This window comes from Bos indicus, chromosome 8, assembly GCF_029378745.1.
Source record: "Bos indicus isolate NIAB-ARS_2022 breed Sahiwal x Tharparkar chromosome 8, NIAB-ARS_B.indTharparkar_mat_pri_1.0, whole genome shotgun sequence".
NCBI classification, from domain to species: domain Eukaryota; kingdom Metazoa; phylum Chordata; class Mammalia; order Artiodactyla; family Bovidae; genus Bos; species Bos indicus.
Window position 1 is genome coordinate 19,396,802 of NC_091767.1, and position 18,145 is coordinate 19,414,946.

The following is an 18,145-nucleotide window of genomic DNA, read 5'->3' on the forward strand; positions in this document are numbered from 1 at the left end:
AAATGCACACAAGCATATAAGCAATTCCAAATGACTTATACAAAGTCATATATAATACGTAACACTTTATCCTGATTATATCAAAATATATCACCAATTACCCAAAGATATGAGGTATAACATTAGTCTGGAGGGATACAGTGGATCTGGAAGATCCCCTGGAAAAGAAAATGGCAATCCACTCCAGTATTTCTGCTTGGGAAATCCCATGGACAGAGGAGTCTGGCAGGCTACAGTCCATAAGGTCGCAAGGGTTGGAATGACTCAGTGACTAAACAATACCAGTGGTGTCTATTTAACTGATCCCATTACTGCACTAATATCCAAACTCTCAGAAGCTAATGTAGGACATACTTACTCTGCAAATAAAATGACCAGTGTAAGAGGCTTAAAATAAAACATGATCCCAACAGTTTTATGTAAAAATATTCCATCACCTCAGCTTCATGACCCAGAATTGGTGATGTAAATAATTTACAATAATATAAGTGAGATATCACCTGGTGTGTGTAGACTACAGATAAATTTAGGTTCAAAAATGAGTGTCAAAACCTATAATGAGTTGCAGAGGAAAAAGGTTATTGTAACTAGGGAAAAGCATATTCGATTTCTGACTCCTCTTTCCTATGACTCTTCACTAGTCCCAATAAATAAAAATATTTGAAGTATTTGATTGATACTAACAAACAGAAAAAAGCAAGCTTTTTAAGAGTCAGCTTTTTTTTTTTTTTAGTTGTTGGAATTACATACAATAATATATAGGTAAGCAGTATATGGGCTTACCTGGTAGGTCAGCTGGTAAAGAATCTGCCTATAATGCAGGAGACCTGATTCAATTCCTGGGTCAGAAAGTTCCCCTGGAGAAGGGATATGCTACCCACTCCAGTATTCTTGGGCTTCACTAGTGGCTCAGATGGTAAAGAATCTGCCTGCAATACGGGAGACCTGGGTTCGATCCTTGGGTTGGGAAGATCCCCTGAAGGAAGGCATGTCCATCCACTCCAGTATTCTTGCCTGGAGAATCCCCATGGACAAAGAGGCTTGGTGGGCTACAGTCCATGGGGTTGCAAAGAGTCAGACGTGACTGGATGACTAAGCACAGCATAGGACAGAACAGAAGAAGCAGTACAGGCACATTTGTTCATTGTTTTTTATTATGTTTGTTATAAAGAATTCAAAGTATAGAATATCACCTCTATGTACCACTCACTTTATCTTATGTGTCAGTCCAAACACACAATTATATATATTATTCTTTCATTAATTTATGTATTCAAACATTTACTGGGCATCAGCTATGAGTTATGAAACATATTAAGTGATCAGACTGCAAAGAAAACTTACAAGGAGACTACAGTATTCATTCAAGACTTTGTATTTTTCAAAAGCTTTCATCGTATAATTGCTCTAGTCCTTAGAGCAAAAGTGAGAAAGGGATGGGATGAGTTACTGTTCAGAGATATACGGTAATGAGCATTCTTCCTATCACATTAGCCTCTATTTCCACTGTATAAAGGAAACAGTTTTATTTGCCTACTGAACCAGAAATAAAGATCTGCTTCTAGAGACTACCTGATATCAACAGGGACACAAATGAGACAAGGACCAAATGTCACTATCATTAATACTATGAGTTTATTCTTTTTTTCTAAGTGTGATAAAACTATCTTCACATTTCCACTGAGCAACTATCCAACTGCATTGACCTGAAGATTTCAAACTATAAATATACAGGGATGAAGATAGCAAACATGAAATCAAAGAAAAACATAAGACCCATTACTCACCTGAGCTTTAGAGATTCTGCCCGCTATGTAAATGATTCTACTTTTTCAAAATGTAGAGGCATAAAGTGGCATGCACTTTAAAACCACACACACACACACACACACACACACACCCCTTTAATGCAAAGGAATTTGTTGATGCTCATTCCTATACTGTATATTATTCAAATCAATGGCAGAACAAGTGGAGAAAAGGCAGAGTAATTGTTTCTAAATGCCATGTTTTATATATTCAGAACTAGCTCATGTGAAATAAGAAGCATACTTATATATATATACACACATATAGATTTCTCACTGAAAGAAACCTTAGCAAGTATTTAGTCTTATTGTTCTGAATAATTTTATCCATGTGGACATGTATTCAAAAGAACTGTTCAAAGGAAATCCTCCATGAAACACAAATAAAAAAAACAATATCAAAATTGCTCTGAGAATAGTGTCCCCCTGTTCTATATTCTCCTTCCTTCATCCTTACCCTATCTATAGTAGGGGTTCTGCAGAACCCCTAATCTTCAAGGGAACAGTTTGAGTATCACTGATTCTAGTTCTGATCTCTCAGTTTAAAAGGGAAAACACAATGATGCTCAGAAAAGTGGTGAAACGCCCAAGATCATTCATTAGCTACACTCAGACCACATACCAAGGTGTGTTGACCATCATCATTGAAGGACCAGCATCAGCATAATGCTGACATTATTTACTTTGTTGCAAACCTAACTCTGGGCTTCCCTCATGGCTCAGCTGGTAAAGAATCAGCCTGCAATGCGGAAGACCTGGGTTTGATCCCTGCGTTGGGAAGATCTCCTGAAGAAGGTAAAGGCTCCCCACTTCAGTATTCTGGCCTGAGGAATTCTATGGGGTGTATAGTCCATGGGGTCGCAAAGAGTCAGACACGACTGAGCGACTTTCACTTTCAAACCTACTCTTGGGGATTATGTGCCTATCAGATCACTCACCAGAATGTTTTATATCTCACCAGGGACCAAATGAGAATGGTCAAAATCATGAGAATCTTCTATTCTCCTTTATATCCAATTCCAAGTGTCTCCTGGGTCTAGAACTGGTTTCACAATTGTTTCTTAAAAGTGTAAGTACTCAGTAATGGAACCAGAGATAGTATTGATATCAGAAAGGTCTCAGAACATGGTTGCTTTCCCTTGCATTATATCATCTCTTGTGTGGACTACTATTTGTCTTATTATTTTAAGATTGGTTCATATAACTGACACAAATATTAAAGTTACTCTCTCACCAGTGAGGATAAATCACTCCAGAGGAATAAACATCTATATATAGCTAAGGAAAAGAATACAAAATACAAAAAGACACACAAAGTACACAAAGCTAGCCAGCTAAAATACAACAACACCTATTCCATGATTTTGATATATTTGTTTTAACCTTTTCCAAACATAATGTAACTTGCTTATTGTTTAGGTTGTTCTGTTTGGTTCTAAGCAAACCTCCAAAACTAGAATTGATGTGTAGGAAATGAATATGAAGTTCAAGCTACTCCCTAAAGCATTTTCTTAGGGCAAGAGAAAAAATGCTAGGAGTTCACATCCTTGCATAGCATAAAATGTTCACTTTACAAATTGTCAATAACATCAAACCAAGTTATAAAGTGAGTAAAAACTCAATCCTTTTTACTACTACAGGATATTCTGAGTTGCTGCCATTGTGCAAAAAAGAAGAAAGCTCCATGACTCTGTGTGTGTGTCCCATCTGAAGCTTACATATTTTTCCTTTTAATTAAAACTGTCTTCTGAAGGTTTATTAAATTGCATCAGCAGTTAGACATACATTTTCTTTCCCAACGTTAATGTTAAGCAAAGTGCTTTAAAGCCCTCTAAAAGAATAATTTCCCATTACAGTCAGCACATCAAACTCTGACCAAATTCCAAATAAGCCAGGAAATACAGCCATTTTAGACAAAACAGTAAAGTAAGGAGAAAAACAATTGTTCCTTTGCACCCAAGAGGGAAGACAAAATGAGAGAGTATGAGAGAGTGAGAGGAGAAGAGAGAAAGGAAAGGAGGATTGAAGGGGGAGGGAGGGGGGGAAAAAAGGCAATTAAGCTAATGCAAGTTGGGTGTCACAAGGTTATAGATATTTCAAGAGCTGAGCAATTTACCGTCTGGAAAAGGAGAAGAGCTCTTGCATAAAACGTCCCCCAGTTCAGATTTATTATGCTTTTAGTTGTGTTATATGTGATACAATTAGCAGGAGGTGCCAATAAGGCGTTCTCTCAAGGACGTGGTCATCCCGTGCCATCTGTTATTAATTGCATTGTCCTTTCTACATCCAGCTAGAGGGGAAAAAGTTCTCTGAGAAACACCTGCAAATTCTCTCTGCAAACGACTAGAATTTAAAAATAGTTAAAGAAAAAAGGATAGGTCAGATCTCCTAAATCTGCCCACCTTGAAATGAAAAAGAAAAATATATAATGAATCCTGATGCAACCGAATTCTGTTACTGGGACTGTTCCTCTGTCATTGTATTCTGCTACACTGATAGCTTTGTAGGCAACATAACACACTACACAAATGAAAATGAATAATTAGAACATTCTCCTAGAAATATAGCAATCCTTTGCACAGCTTAGTGAAGATTCAGTTTGTATATACAAAATCAGAAAACAAAGGTAATGAAAATTGACTGGAAGGTTTCTTTTAGATTTTGGCATTTGGGGTGATTCATATCAATCTTAAGAATCCAGTTCTGAAAATTAATACTCTTATAAATACACAAATACTTTCTCAATTTGGCATCTATTTTCATAGACATAATTTCAAAATGTGAATAATTAAAGAATGCTGTTAAAACACAAATATCTATTAAAACAATTTAAACTAATTTCAGAAACACTAACTTACTTTTAACCATCTGTGCTGCCTGTTCTGTTCTCTGATTTCCACTCGACTTGAATCTCTGAAGCAGGCAACTGCTACAGCCAGTCTTGTTCGAACAGGAATGGATACTCCCGATGCTACAGGGGAGAAGCTCTAATGCACTTCACAGGAATGTTTTAAAACTCCTTTATGACCAATAATTCAAAATACTTTTAACAACAGCATTGAAATTCTTTTGAAGAGCTGAGCTAAGGAAGTACTTTGAAAGAAATTAATGTTATTTGACTGATACCTTCCTGGTTAAAGAACAAAAATGTTATGTAGCCTAACTACCTACAGTTTGCTTGACAGTTAAATTACCTACTTCATCTTATGCATCTAGCTGTATCAAATTCAACTAAATTCAATTTACTGTAACTTGGCAAGGGAAAATAAAATCTTCCTCAATAGAGTATCATAAGTTATGGCTAATTCAAGAATATATATATATAAAGGAAAGCATTTTCTTCACACAAGGTTTCAAATACTAAATTAGGAAAGTGTTCTATGCCTGTAACATATTGTTATTGTTTTAATATTGTTATATTAAAAACTTGCAGAAGAATTAATTTCATGTATCAAAAAAATCAACTAGTATAAGATTATTTTGAAATGTGGTTACGATTGATTCATTTTATTGAAAGAGGTAATTCTCTTGCACCAGCATCCTTAGAAACTGCTCACTTTGTGTCCTAAGCATACTTTTCTGTTTGAGCCTATTGATTATCTTCTCTAATTTGTTGGTTCCTTTGAGATATGCTTTGCTTTGTCCTCACTTAAAAAAAAAAAAAATCCACTTTCTGCTGTAATTCCCATCATGTATTTCATTTTTTAAATTTAAAGCATGTAATTTTATGGTTATATTACTAAATTAATTCAAAGATCTAGAATAACCATCTTCCAATGAATATGAGAGATGTAAAATTTCCCATTCTCTTAACCTGCACCCTAGATATATTTAATTGAACTGCATATGACCAACCTTCTTTATATTGTTATTGTCTTTCTTTCAAAAAAAAAAAAAGTGTATCCATTCCTTACCATTATTCTCTTAAAAGATATCAAAATAAAATGTTGCATGCATGAATAAATTGCTTGAGTCAGTAACTACATTAATACTGTCTAAACAGCGATTTTTATTGACAAGAATCCTGCAGCTATCAATCAAAATATCAAACCACTGAAAATCCTTTCCTTTTCTTCACTTTCAAGCTTATACTCTGTTGCTATTTCATGCTACTTTTAATTGACAACAGAGCCAAGCAAGTAACTTTAGGGTCCCAGAAGTGAATTAGTATAGACTGAGCATGATTCTTTCCTAGGGGGAAGATTCACATTAGAGCAATGATCTGATAAATTCTTCCCTTAAGAATCTAGCCTTTGGGTTCTTAGTCACCAAGGTATCAGATCTTAGAATGTCCACTGAATAGATCATCTGAAAAAGATGTGTTTTAGTCAGCAAAGCTTAACATGAGATAATAGCATGCCATGTCAAAAATACTAATGCAGTCTTAAATGGGACATACTCAGAAAGGTGGAAAAAACCTTTGACAGAATGCAAATTCAATATCCTTGCACTAGCAATTCATGTGTGAACCAGAGAAGTATATGATACGTATTAATTTACATGGCCATAACAACACTCTCATCGTAATTGAGACTTAAATGAAATAATATATTTAAAGCCCCAACTCTGGATTGATATCCTGTTTAGTATATAGGAGTCTAATCAACTACTGACATTCTAATACTTAGGGGATTTCTTTTCAACTGCCAGTAAATCCCTAAGGTTTTATCCATATCTTTTAGGAATACAAAGATTTTTAGCATGGTGAACAAAAAAAAAAAGAAAAAAAGGCAGAAAATAGAGCAACAAAGTAGAGAGGTGAAAGCTCAATTTTTTTTCTGTCAGAGAAGACCAAGGTTTGAGATCTCTCTCTCAGTGACTATAGTAATACAGAAGTAAAAATCACTCAATCGTATCCGACTCTTTGTGACTCCATGGACTATACAGTCCATGGAATTCTCCAGGCTGAAATACTGGAGTGGGTAGCCTTTACCTTCTCCTGGGGATCTTCCCAACCCAGGGATCAAAGCCAGGTCTCCTGCATTGCAGGCAGATTCTTTACCAGCTGAGCCACAAGGGAAGCCCTTGGTGACTATATCCAAACCTTAACACTGGTTATATGATTGGCTGAACCCCAGTTTCTAAGTAGATGATGGTAATGAAATCTGTCTTCTGAGTGTTCTTGACAAAAAGAGAATCATTGACAGCCTTACTATAGCATATAACAAATGATAAATCCTTGTTAGCTGAGGTGATAATAATGTGTGTGTGTGTGTGTGTTAGTCACTCAGTCATGTCCAACTCTTTGTGATCCCAAGGACTGGAGTCTACCTGGCTCCTCTGTCCACGGAATTCTCCAGGAAAGAATATTGGAGTGGGTTGCCATTTCCTACTCCAATAATGTAAGATAATAATGTAAGAGCAGTCATTAATAATTCTATTGGGCACAACTCAAACCTTTCTGGAATTTCTATTTTGTCCTGCCCAAAATACATACAGGGATACATCAAATTGAAATGGCTGAATAATGAGTTCTTGAGAAAATCAAGTCAATTGAGAACAAATGAATGTTTTACCCAGAAAGTAGTCTGTTTAAGACTCTTAATATACCTGAAAGCTAATGTTTAGTGTTACTGTACAACAGAGACTGTAGACCAGTTCTGTGAAGCATCAGCGCTTAATACTAAAGAGCAAAAGCTAAACCTAGTCACATTTTTTATTTTAAGGAAAATATATTGCAATAAGACAATATAAAATCCATCTGTACAAGTAAAGAACTGCCTGATTAGGTGAGAGTATACTAATTAACTTCTAATTCTAAATTTCTAAAATTTCCTTGAATCTTACCTTTTATATTGCTATGGACAGTGTAGTCATTTGCTAATTCATTGAGCATATGCTAAGAAAGGGCCTGATGTTAGATGTGTGTCATGTTAGAAAATATTAATAATTCTATTAACATTAAATAATATTTATTGTGCACTTACTATCAGGTATGTCTCAATGTGTTACATGAATTACTTCCCTAATTATCACAATATTCCTATTACTATGCCTATTATAAAGCATTCTAGGTATTTTTGCCATCAGCATCTTTACTGTAGACATCTTTGTCACAAGGTTTCTGCCACAAATATTTTTGTCATATGATTAATTGACTGTAAGGCAATTTTGCTATGAAATGTAAAATAATTGATTGGCAGTCTGATTTCAACTGGTTGAAATGAGTTAGCATTTTCTCCAGTAGCAATATTATAGATAGCTTTATTGATCTGACAGATAACAATGATTTGCCCCAAGAGTTAGTTCCTCATTCTGAAACACACCACACTGGAGGAGGAAGAGGTCTCCATGGTCTTGAAGGCACACAGTAGAGCTCACATTTCCTATAGAACTTTGGAATATCTGTTAATGACCATGTGACAATATGGCAACAATGTAGAGGCTTTCATGATGCAATACAAAGTTCAGTTACAACATGAACCTCAGTACTTGGAAACTGATACCTCTCTTAACAAAGGAAGTAATTTTAGCAAGATAGAAAAAGTGCAATGCTGAATGAGAAAAAGAATCAACAAGCAAAAATAAAAACACAAAGATATAAGATGCTATGAATGAAAGACTTGGAAGAAAAGTACTTAGGTACAACTCATGAAATAAAATCAGTTACTTGCACAGTACTGCCATGAATCTGTAACACTTTAAAAGTATTCAAATATTTTGTGTTTCATAATATAGCTTTGAGTTATTTAATTTCTATGTTTAATTATACCTTTCTAATGTGTCTTTCACTTTTTAAAAAATTTATTTTTAATTGGAGGATAACTGCTTTACAATGTTGTGTTGGCTTCTGTCCTACAGACACATAAATCAGCCACAGGTATACATATGTCCCCTCCTTTGTGAACCTACTTTCCACCAATTTTCTTTTTTTTTTTAAATCGGAGAATTTCCCTAAGGTTGATCAATTATGTGGTAAAAATGTTTGTGGCAAAGATTTCTATGGCAAAGACACTTCCAATGAAAACACTGAATATAATATTAAAGATGCAGACTCTTAGGCACAAAAAGGTTAAGTAGCACCTCGCCCAAGCTAGGTGATCCCAGACTGGGATATTTTATTGGAAAAAAAAGAAGACCCTTGTCTCAAAGTTAATGTATAGTAATCTGAACAGAGAATACCAGTTCTCCTAGCCTCAACCTACACTTAATATGGAATCCTAATAATTAATTTCAATTTTCTTCTAATTTAGTTTCACTTTTCCCCATAGATGTTCACTAAAGAAATACTTTTGGTGTTAAGTAATCTCTTAATGCACAAAACCACATTGTTAAAAAATCTTTTTTGAAAACAGTTTTCTAAGACTGTGTTAAAGTTCCATTTTCTTTACTGCATGAAATGTCATGATCCCGTGGACACAATGGCTTCAGACACTTCATTACAAACATCATCAAGGAAACAAAGTACATAATATAGTTAAGACCCTCAAAGGTTTTTGAAAATTTTTCCTGAATTTTCAAGATTTTGGTGACTTTATACTTGGTTTTTCAGTTGAAGCACAATGGAAATAGAGGATTTTGATTGAGCTTTTATTTGAAATGCTGAAAACTCTCAGTATCCTTTGCTTTTCCAGTTAAGTCACTTTCTGAATCTTTGGGCCTCTTTTGTCATATTAATAGTAAGTAGGTTATAAAACTTTCATTTCTCCCTTCATATAAACTGTATGCAAGCTTAACTTTTTACTTCTTCCATACAAGTTAACTACTGAAGCCAACTAGAAAAAGGGAATAAAATAATCTCTATGTCTGAATAGCATCAAAAACTTTATGAAATTTTCTCAATTCTCAGGATTCAATTCATAAAAATTTTAGACAGTTTTAGAACAAATCTGTATATTTTAACCTTTTCCTCCAAAAATTAAAAAAAAAGAAAAAAACTTGAAAAAAAGATATGCTTCTGTCCCAGATGAAAAGATCAATTAAGGACAAGGTAAGGACTAAGAGAGGAGAAGAAAAAGAGATCAATCAGTCCATTAACATAGAAGGAGCAAGTGCAATAATGTACCACGGTGAACGTGCCACGAGGGAACAGAGGGGAAGACCTCTCTGTTAACACAAAATAGAGCAAGCAGCTTGACAACAGAAATACACTGAGATGAACAGAAATGAAACAGATCATGTCCCTATCCTAACCTTAACCATACACAAAACCCTAATCATAATTCCTTATACAATAACCCCTCATTCTAACCCCGACAGAAATGCCAGCTTCCTGAATTGGAACACTGATTTCCCAAACAGATGTCAGACATTAGCCACTGGCCTTAGCTGCCATCAATATTAATCAGCTAATCTTAACATTAGCAAAACATATGCATCTTAAGGCTGAACCTGTGCTGCTATCATGCGCAAGAAAATTATTAGCAGATTTAAATAATTAGGATGATGTCAGCACACATATTGTCAATTACAATAAACTTTAAAAAGAAAACACAGATGTCTTTCCTTGTTTTATTAAGGATGTTATTGTCACTTAGAGTTTAAATGCTTGAATTTACCAAAGACAGGGTAATGACATATGTAACATTTCTTTCCCTCAATCAGTAAGGCTACCTTCTTAAGTTATTACTCATCTATCATAATCAAGGTTTTAAATTACTAATTTGCTAATGGTGATTATTTATGTATTGATTTCCAAGATTGTAGCCAGTATACATACATTGGCATAAAATTTTCTAGATCGTTTATGCATAAATTGGGTTTTTCTACCTTTTTTTAGTAGTTGGACAACTACATAAAAATTGTTATAAACTTTAAAGTAAAATATTATTTTCTAAAGTGAAATTTTATGTTACATCGAAATTTTTTTCTTAATTATGATGTAAAAAAAAGGGCCAAAATTCTGCTTTTTGTCTGGTTTAGTATGTTTGAGTCTACAACTCAGGGATTTATCAAACCCATTAAATTTTGTGCTTTTTCATCTCTTCATACACCACCACATTTATCTCCATGGACAATTAAACATTACCAAGCACTTTTGTGGTTATTGCTTTAAGGGCAACAACAATCAAAGCAAATTATTTCCTCTCAAGATGCACCATGCATCAGATCCTGGTGCAATTCTCAGACACACCCCTTAGGAACTGGGCTCAAGAAACGGCCTTTGTTATCTGGAAGTTCAAAATGTCATGAAATCACAAACAGTTACACTCATTCAACAGCAAATATGTACCAAATGCCTACTGGGTGCTAGATACTGTGCTGGGCTCTGGAGACACACTGTTTATTAGGACAAAGCTGCTCCCTTTACAAGACAGTCTGTGTACAGAGTAGAGATTAAGCCACAAATACAGCCCGGATATCTCCCATTCTAAATCTATCTCTATTAGGAATAATACAAGAAAAAGCAGATATAGAAGGAATGTGAAGAAAGCTTGTATACTGGGAAGTAAAAATGAAGAAAGGGGGTAATAGGTCAAAATTAAAAAAAAAAAAAAGAAGATAGTGGTAAATTAGTGTATATTCATGAATCTATTCCAGACATGGAGTCTGCTGCTCAAATTAAAGCAAGGTCTTGGAATAAAATGAAGGTCAAGTTATAAGAGAAAGGACAGACTGAGGAGGCTTTGGGGTTCTCTGCCACAATGAAGTTTTGGGCCTCCTATGGTTTTCACTTATGCTAAAAATGCAGCCTCAATTACCAGAGTGATAATTGAGAATTGGTTTTATCCATAAGCATTGCAAGAGTCATTAAGAATGGTCATAGTCACAGGATGGTAGCAATACTAATTTTGGTCCCAGGTATATAGCAAAAGCTAATGGGCTATCTCTAGAGTATGTCACCTACATCTGTGTACCTAAGTTGAATTTTTAGAAATGAAATAGATAAACTTCATTACTGTGGCTTCAGTACTGCTTTATTCTGTTTCCTTTATCAGGAATTTGATTTCAAACTGGAGTTCAAAGACAGTTAAAAAAAAAAAAAAAAAAGGATCAATGGGATATTCCAGGCAATAAGAAAACATAGGTTTATATAAGTGTTTCAATTTATTACAAATATACCAATAAATTTTCTACTCCTGAGGTATTTTCACTTGCAACATGTATAATATTTATACATATTTATTTACTCTTACTCCCAAACTGGTAACATTTCCTGCAGGAAAATACTTAGAATATTTGTCTTGTATAATTGTTTTGATGTATCAAGGGTATAATAATAAGTACATACCTATAAGGGCAGATTTTCTAAGTCATGCTGGGTTATATGGACATTAGTTAAAAGACCTAAATCAAATTAGAATTCAGAAGTTCTTCTTACAAAAATAGTGACTAAAGTAATCTTACAATTTTTCTGAGAAGCGGACATTCATCATGCCAATGTTGTCATAAAAGTGCCCGACTAAGGATGCTGAGAAATTCTAATCCTACAAGAAAGACAAAAAGAATATCCAAACCTGTTTCTGAATTCTTTATGAAGTATTTCATAATCATCTGTCTATGTTTTTCAAGAATTCAAGTATACAAACCCACCTGACAGTAGATTTGTTCAAATAAAAGATGGCTAACTATCTTCTACCAGTGCATACAAAGTGTGACTTCTTAATTCACCACTACATATTTAAGAGACACAGAAATAAAAATACAGTTGACTTTCCAAATCTTCAGGATAGAGAAAAATAATTACCTCAAAATACTTAACAGTGGTACAGAAATGTGATCTAGATACCCTAGAAGTGGATAAAGAAGTGTTCTTTGGAAAGACTTATGTATTGACATAAACAGCCTGCCAAATCTGGTAAATCAATTTTGAGTAAGGCTAATGGCTTCCCTGGTGGCTCAGAGGTTAAAGCGTCTGCCTGCAATGTGGGAGACCTGGGTTCGATCCCTGGGTCGGGAAGATCCCGTGGAGAAGGAAAAGGCAACCCATTCCAGTATTCTTGCCTGGAGAATCCCATGGACGGAGGAGCCCAGCGGGCTATGGTCCATGGGTTTGCAAAGAGTCGGACACGCCTGAGCAACTTCACTTTAATGAAACTAAAGTCGGTAAGTAACAACTGTCCATTTGTCTGTGCACCCTGCCAGATCAACAGAAAAGTCTGCCATGTTTCTCTCTGTACCTCTGCGATTTCTATCTTTTAGATTAGAAACATAAGAGCTGTTAGACATCTAAATACTTCATGAGTATTTCATTTTGAAGGATTCATTCATTCATCAGTTCAGTTCAGTCATTCAGTCGTGTCTAACTCTTTGTGACCCCATGAATCACAGCATGCCAGGCCTCCCTGTCCATCACCAACTCCCGGAGTTTACCCAAACTCATGTGCATCGAGTCGGTGATGCCATCCAGCCATCTCATCCTCTGTCATCCCCTTCTCCTCCTGCCCCCAATCCCTCCCAGCATCAGGGTCTTTTCCAATGAGTCAACTCTTCACATCAGGTGGCCAAAGTATTGGAGTCTCAGCTTCAGCATCAGTCCTTCCAATGAACACCCAGGACTGATCTCCTTTAGGATGGACTGGTTGGAACTCCTTGCAGTCCAAGGGACTCTCAAGAGTCTTCTCCAACACCACAGCTCAAAAGCATCAATTCTTCAGTGCTCAGCTTTCTTCACAGTCCAACTCTCACATCCATACATGACCACAGGAAATACCATAGCCTTGACTAGACAGACCTTTGTTGGCAAAGTAATGTCTCTGCTTTTGAATATGCTGTCTAGGTTGGTCATAACTTTCCTTCCAAGGAGTGTCTTTTAATTTCATGGCTGCAATCACCATCTGCAGTGATTTTGGAGCCCCCCAAAATAAAGTCTGACACTGTTTCCACTGTTTCCCCATCTATTTCCCATGAAGTGATGGGACCAGATGCCATGATCCTAGTTTCCTGAATGTTGAGTTTTAAGCCAACTTTTTCACTCTCTTCTTTCACTTTCATCAAGAGGCTTTTTAGTTACTCTTCACTTTCAAAACATATTTAATAAGTGCTAACTATATGCCTGGCACTGTGCTAAACCATAGGTGATGAAGACAGCCACACATCCTCCCTTCTTTGACATTACACTGTACTTAACAGAATCAACAAATTATACTTCTAGTAAAACATGGCTAAATGTCTACCTGAATTTATCTCATCACTCGTCCAAGGTTTCACCAAAGTGATGGTAAATGATTATAAACCTCAAGACAGAAAATGAGAATAGAAAGCGACAGACAGTCTAGTTCACTTGTTGGACAGCAGGAAGCAAGTGGAGAAGTGATAACTGGCTTTTTAAAAGCACAAGACAAAATTATATCAGTGCCTATGGAGCAAGGAAATCCATGGGCCCACCTCTTCTCTTTGCGGAAATGAGCCGGAGCCTCCAAATTCATGGTCATTGGTCCTGTAAAGGCAGATTTCAGGAGCAGGGCCGAAGACAGAGAGAAAATGTATAGCTACATTTTGAATTGCAGAATGCTAGTTTCTTTTTCCCTAACCTATCAGAATCCTGGCAGCCAGTTGTTAATTCCCTCTCCCTAATACCTGATCAGGTTCACCAAAGCAACACACACCCAGGAGGAAGACTGAAAATTTGACAAGAAATGAATGGCACATGGGAAATAAGAAAAACAGACTTACAGAGAATTTCAGTTTCCTCAATAAAAGGATGACGCAACAGCTTGTCATTCTACCAAAAAGCTCCACTGTCACAAAGACCCATTTCATCTAAACAAAACTTCCATCAGTAAAATGCTCAACTTGAAAGCAAAGATCCCCAAATAAACAAAGCACACAGAATTTTAAAAATCCATAACATGAAGAATAAAAGTTTATAGATAGATCCTCACTGCTCTCAGAAGAAGCGATGAAAATGAAGCCACAATATAAAAACATGGTGATTTATAAGACACATTCAAATAAGAAGGAATACTGGAAAAATTAAAGACAAAACTGTCTTTAAATTAAAAAGTGGTGGCAAGTTTAGAAGATAAAGTCAAGAAAATGCTCCAGAATTAAAAATAAAATATATGAGAAAAAAAAAAATAAGTAAACCAACTGAAAAAGTATAACATTCAAATGACAGGATTTCCAAAAAGAACAAATAAAATAGAATGAGGTCATTACACAAGACAAAAAAATAATAATGCAGAAAGTTCCTGGAAATAAAGAATTTGGATCTCCAGAATAAAAAGACCCTTTCATGAACTTAATACATGAGAAAAGATTCCTAAAAATGTCCATCATTGCAAAATTTCAAGGACTTGAGTTTAAAGAGAAGTTTCTAAAATGTCCCATGTGCTGTGCTGTGCTTAGTCACGCAGTCATGTCTGACTCTTTGTGACCCCATGGACTGTTGCCCACCAGGCTCCTCTGTCCATGGGGATTGTCCAGGCAAGAATACAGGAGTGGGTTGACATGCCCTCCTTCAGGGGATCTTCCCAACCCAGGGATTGAACCAAGGTCTCCCACATTGCAAGTGTATTCTTTACTGGCTGAGCCACCAGGGAAAGGGGGAAAATTGTATCCTCTCAAACAAATGAACATTCTGAGGAAAAACAATTTTTAACCTAAACTTTCTCTTATGTTTCAACTATTTTCACAATAATGTCCCATTACAAGCTTTGCCATAATTCAGCAGCTTATAGAAACAAGTATTTTTCACCTATGATTTTAAAGAAACTGGGAATCAGAAACTAGCAATCTATGTTTTAACAATATCTCCAAGTGATTCTGAGACACACTAAAGATTGAGGAAACACTATGCTAGAAGATGCGCTTTGGAAAACATACAGAAGAGGCAGAATTTAGAAAGGGAAGAATACAAGATAGGAGAGAGGAGAGAGATGCACAAATACCATCTTGACATCAGACCTAGACTCCAACCAACACCTACTGAAAACACTTGTGCAGAAATATATCTAGGAAGAGGAAATCTGGTAGAGTGACCGACTGATACGTTTAGAGTAAAATGTGTGCGTACATGCTAAGTCGCTTCAGTCATGTCCAATTCTTTGTGCCCCTATGGACTGTAGCCCAACAGGCTCCTCTGTCCACGGGATTCTCCTGGCAAGAATGCTGGAGTGGGTTGCCATGTCCTCCTCCAGGGGATCTTCCCACCAAGGGATCAAACCCACATCTACTGTGGCTCCTACATTGCAGGTGGGTACTTTACTACTGAGCCACCAAGGGAAGCCTTTAGAGGAAAATACTCATTTATATATAGAAAACTAATATAAAGAACCAATTACTAACTACAGTGTGTAAGGGATGAAGGGAGTAATGGGACATAAAAGGTCTTCAAAGCATACCACATCATTTGGAAGTGAACTGTATTTACAGTTATAACAATGAGAATAGATTCTGTTTATCTACTAATAAATTTAGAGATATTGAGATCAAAAAGACGAGAGATGATAAAGTAGAGATGTGAGTGTGGGTTGAAAGCTAAATCTTCATCTATGGTAACAGGAAATCAATAGTTACTAAAATTAGTAAATAGAGTGATTGAAATATAATCCCATTATTTAGAAATATGTAAGTAAATTCTACCAAAAAAAAAAGAGACGGAAAAGTGATATATTCTGGGGAATAACGAGTAACTCTAGAAGATAAAAAGATAAAATGCTGATGACTGACCTTTTTTGACATAAAACCATGTAATATAATTTCAATTAAAAAATAAGTACTTGTATGGCTTTGTCAAAATTTAAAATTAATTTAAAATGATAACCAATGAATTATATGTACAAAATAAATTCAGCACACTATGAGATTGAAGAAAATTCCAATCAGGGTTGGGTTCCAAACTTTACAGTGGTCCCAAACACTCTCATATTCCATACATATGCTATGCTATGCTATGCTAAGTCACTTCTGTCGTGTCCGACTCTGTGCGATCCCATAGATGGCAGCCCATCCAGCTCCCCCATCTCTGGGATTCTCCAGGAAAGAACACTGGAATTCTGTACATAACCCATCAGCAATTCCTACTGACTTAAAGTTCAAAGTATATCCAGAAGTTAACCATTTCTTCACTGTGGCCATCCACCCACAGATCTCACCCAGATTTTTTTCAATACACTTGGAACTAATAACCCTAAGTCTCTTAACTCTGTTTTGCAAGTTCTCTCCTCCCAGGCACACTTCTGCCTCTTCTACTGTCTCTCGCCCATGTGCCCTTCTGAGAACAGAAAAGGCAGAGGGCTCATGTGGCTTTATTCACCCTCTTTGGGGTTCACTCTCTGGGCCGTTCTGCTTGCCATTCTCCCTTTTCTTCCTGATCCCGCTCTCCCCTTAGAACCCACTTTCCAGAAACAGTTCTATGATCTATTTTTTCTGTCAGTGCTCGTAGAACTCAAAAATATGAGTCATAATCCTGCTTTTGCCTGAATGGGTAAATGTTTGGAAGTCTTATATTCTTTCTTAGCTAGATTATCCCAAAGTATACACTCAGTGAGGGTGCAAAAGGGAGTTCATTTGAACACAGGGCAAGCCGATTTAACAGCGTAAATAGCATCCATATTTTTGTCTCCATTGTTCTGATTCCTTTGTCCACCTCTGTTTCAAACATGTGTGATGAATTATCACTGCTAAACCTCAATAGATATTAATTGTGATGCTCACCAGTTAAACTACCATGTTGTCTGTATTCTAAATAAAGCAGAGCCAAAAGAAGTAACAACTGAAAACAATATCCAAAAGACCTCATAAAGGTATAACTTTTATTTAAGAGGTTATTTTATGTGGTAATTTTCTTCTGTTCAATAAATATAGGTTTTGAAACATTATATAGTTTATCCACTTTATGCTTTGCTAAGGAATGGAGGTAAAATTTAATTATAATTAATTTATAGATACTAATAAATAACACTAGCTAAATAACCATTTAATTCCCAAAACACAAGTATAGTAGAAAATGTAAAGCAAGAAGGAATCTGATGCCTGACTCTGAAGTGTTTACAACTTACTGATGATAATAATAGCAATTTATTAAAATTCAACAATATACCAGACTGTTTTAAATGACAGAAATTATGTTATTTTGTGAAGTTCTCACAACCAAATGTATAATTACCATGAAAAACCTACCTCAAAAAATATCAATTTTGGAGTTTGATAACTGTTTGAAACTCTAAAGTAGCTAATAGTAAATTTCAAGACTATAATATTCAGGAAAGAATAAGAGAAGAGGTGAAGACATTGAATCAAAAATGACAGAGATATAATGCGAAGACATAGAGAGAAATTATGCAGAAAAAAAGTAAACCAACTGCAAGAGAAATCTTTTGCCTTCAGGGCATTTTTTATCTAGTCAGTCCGTAGCTATGTCCTGTGTAAAAAATTTGGGGAAAAAAAGAGGAGAGAAAAATAGGAAGAGCCCATAGGAGATTTCCAGATAATGTAAAAGAAACTATCTTTAA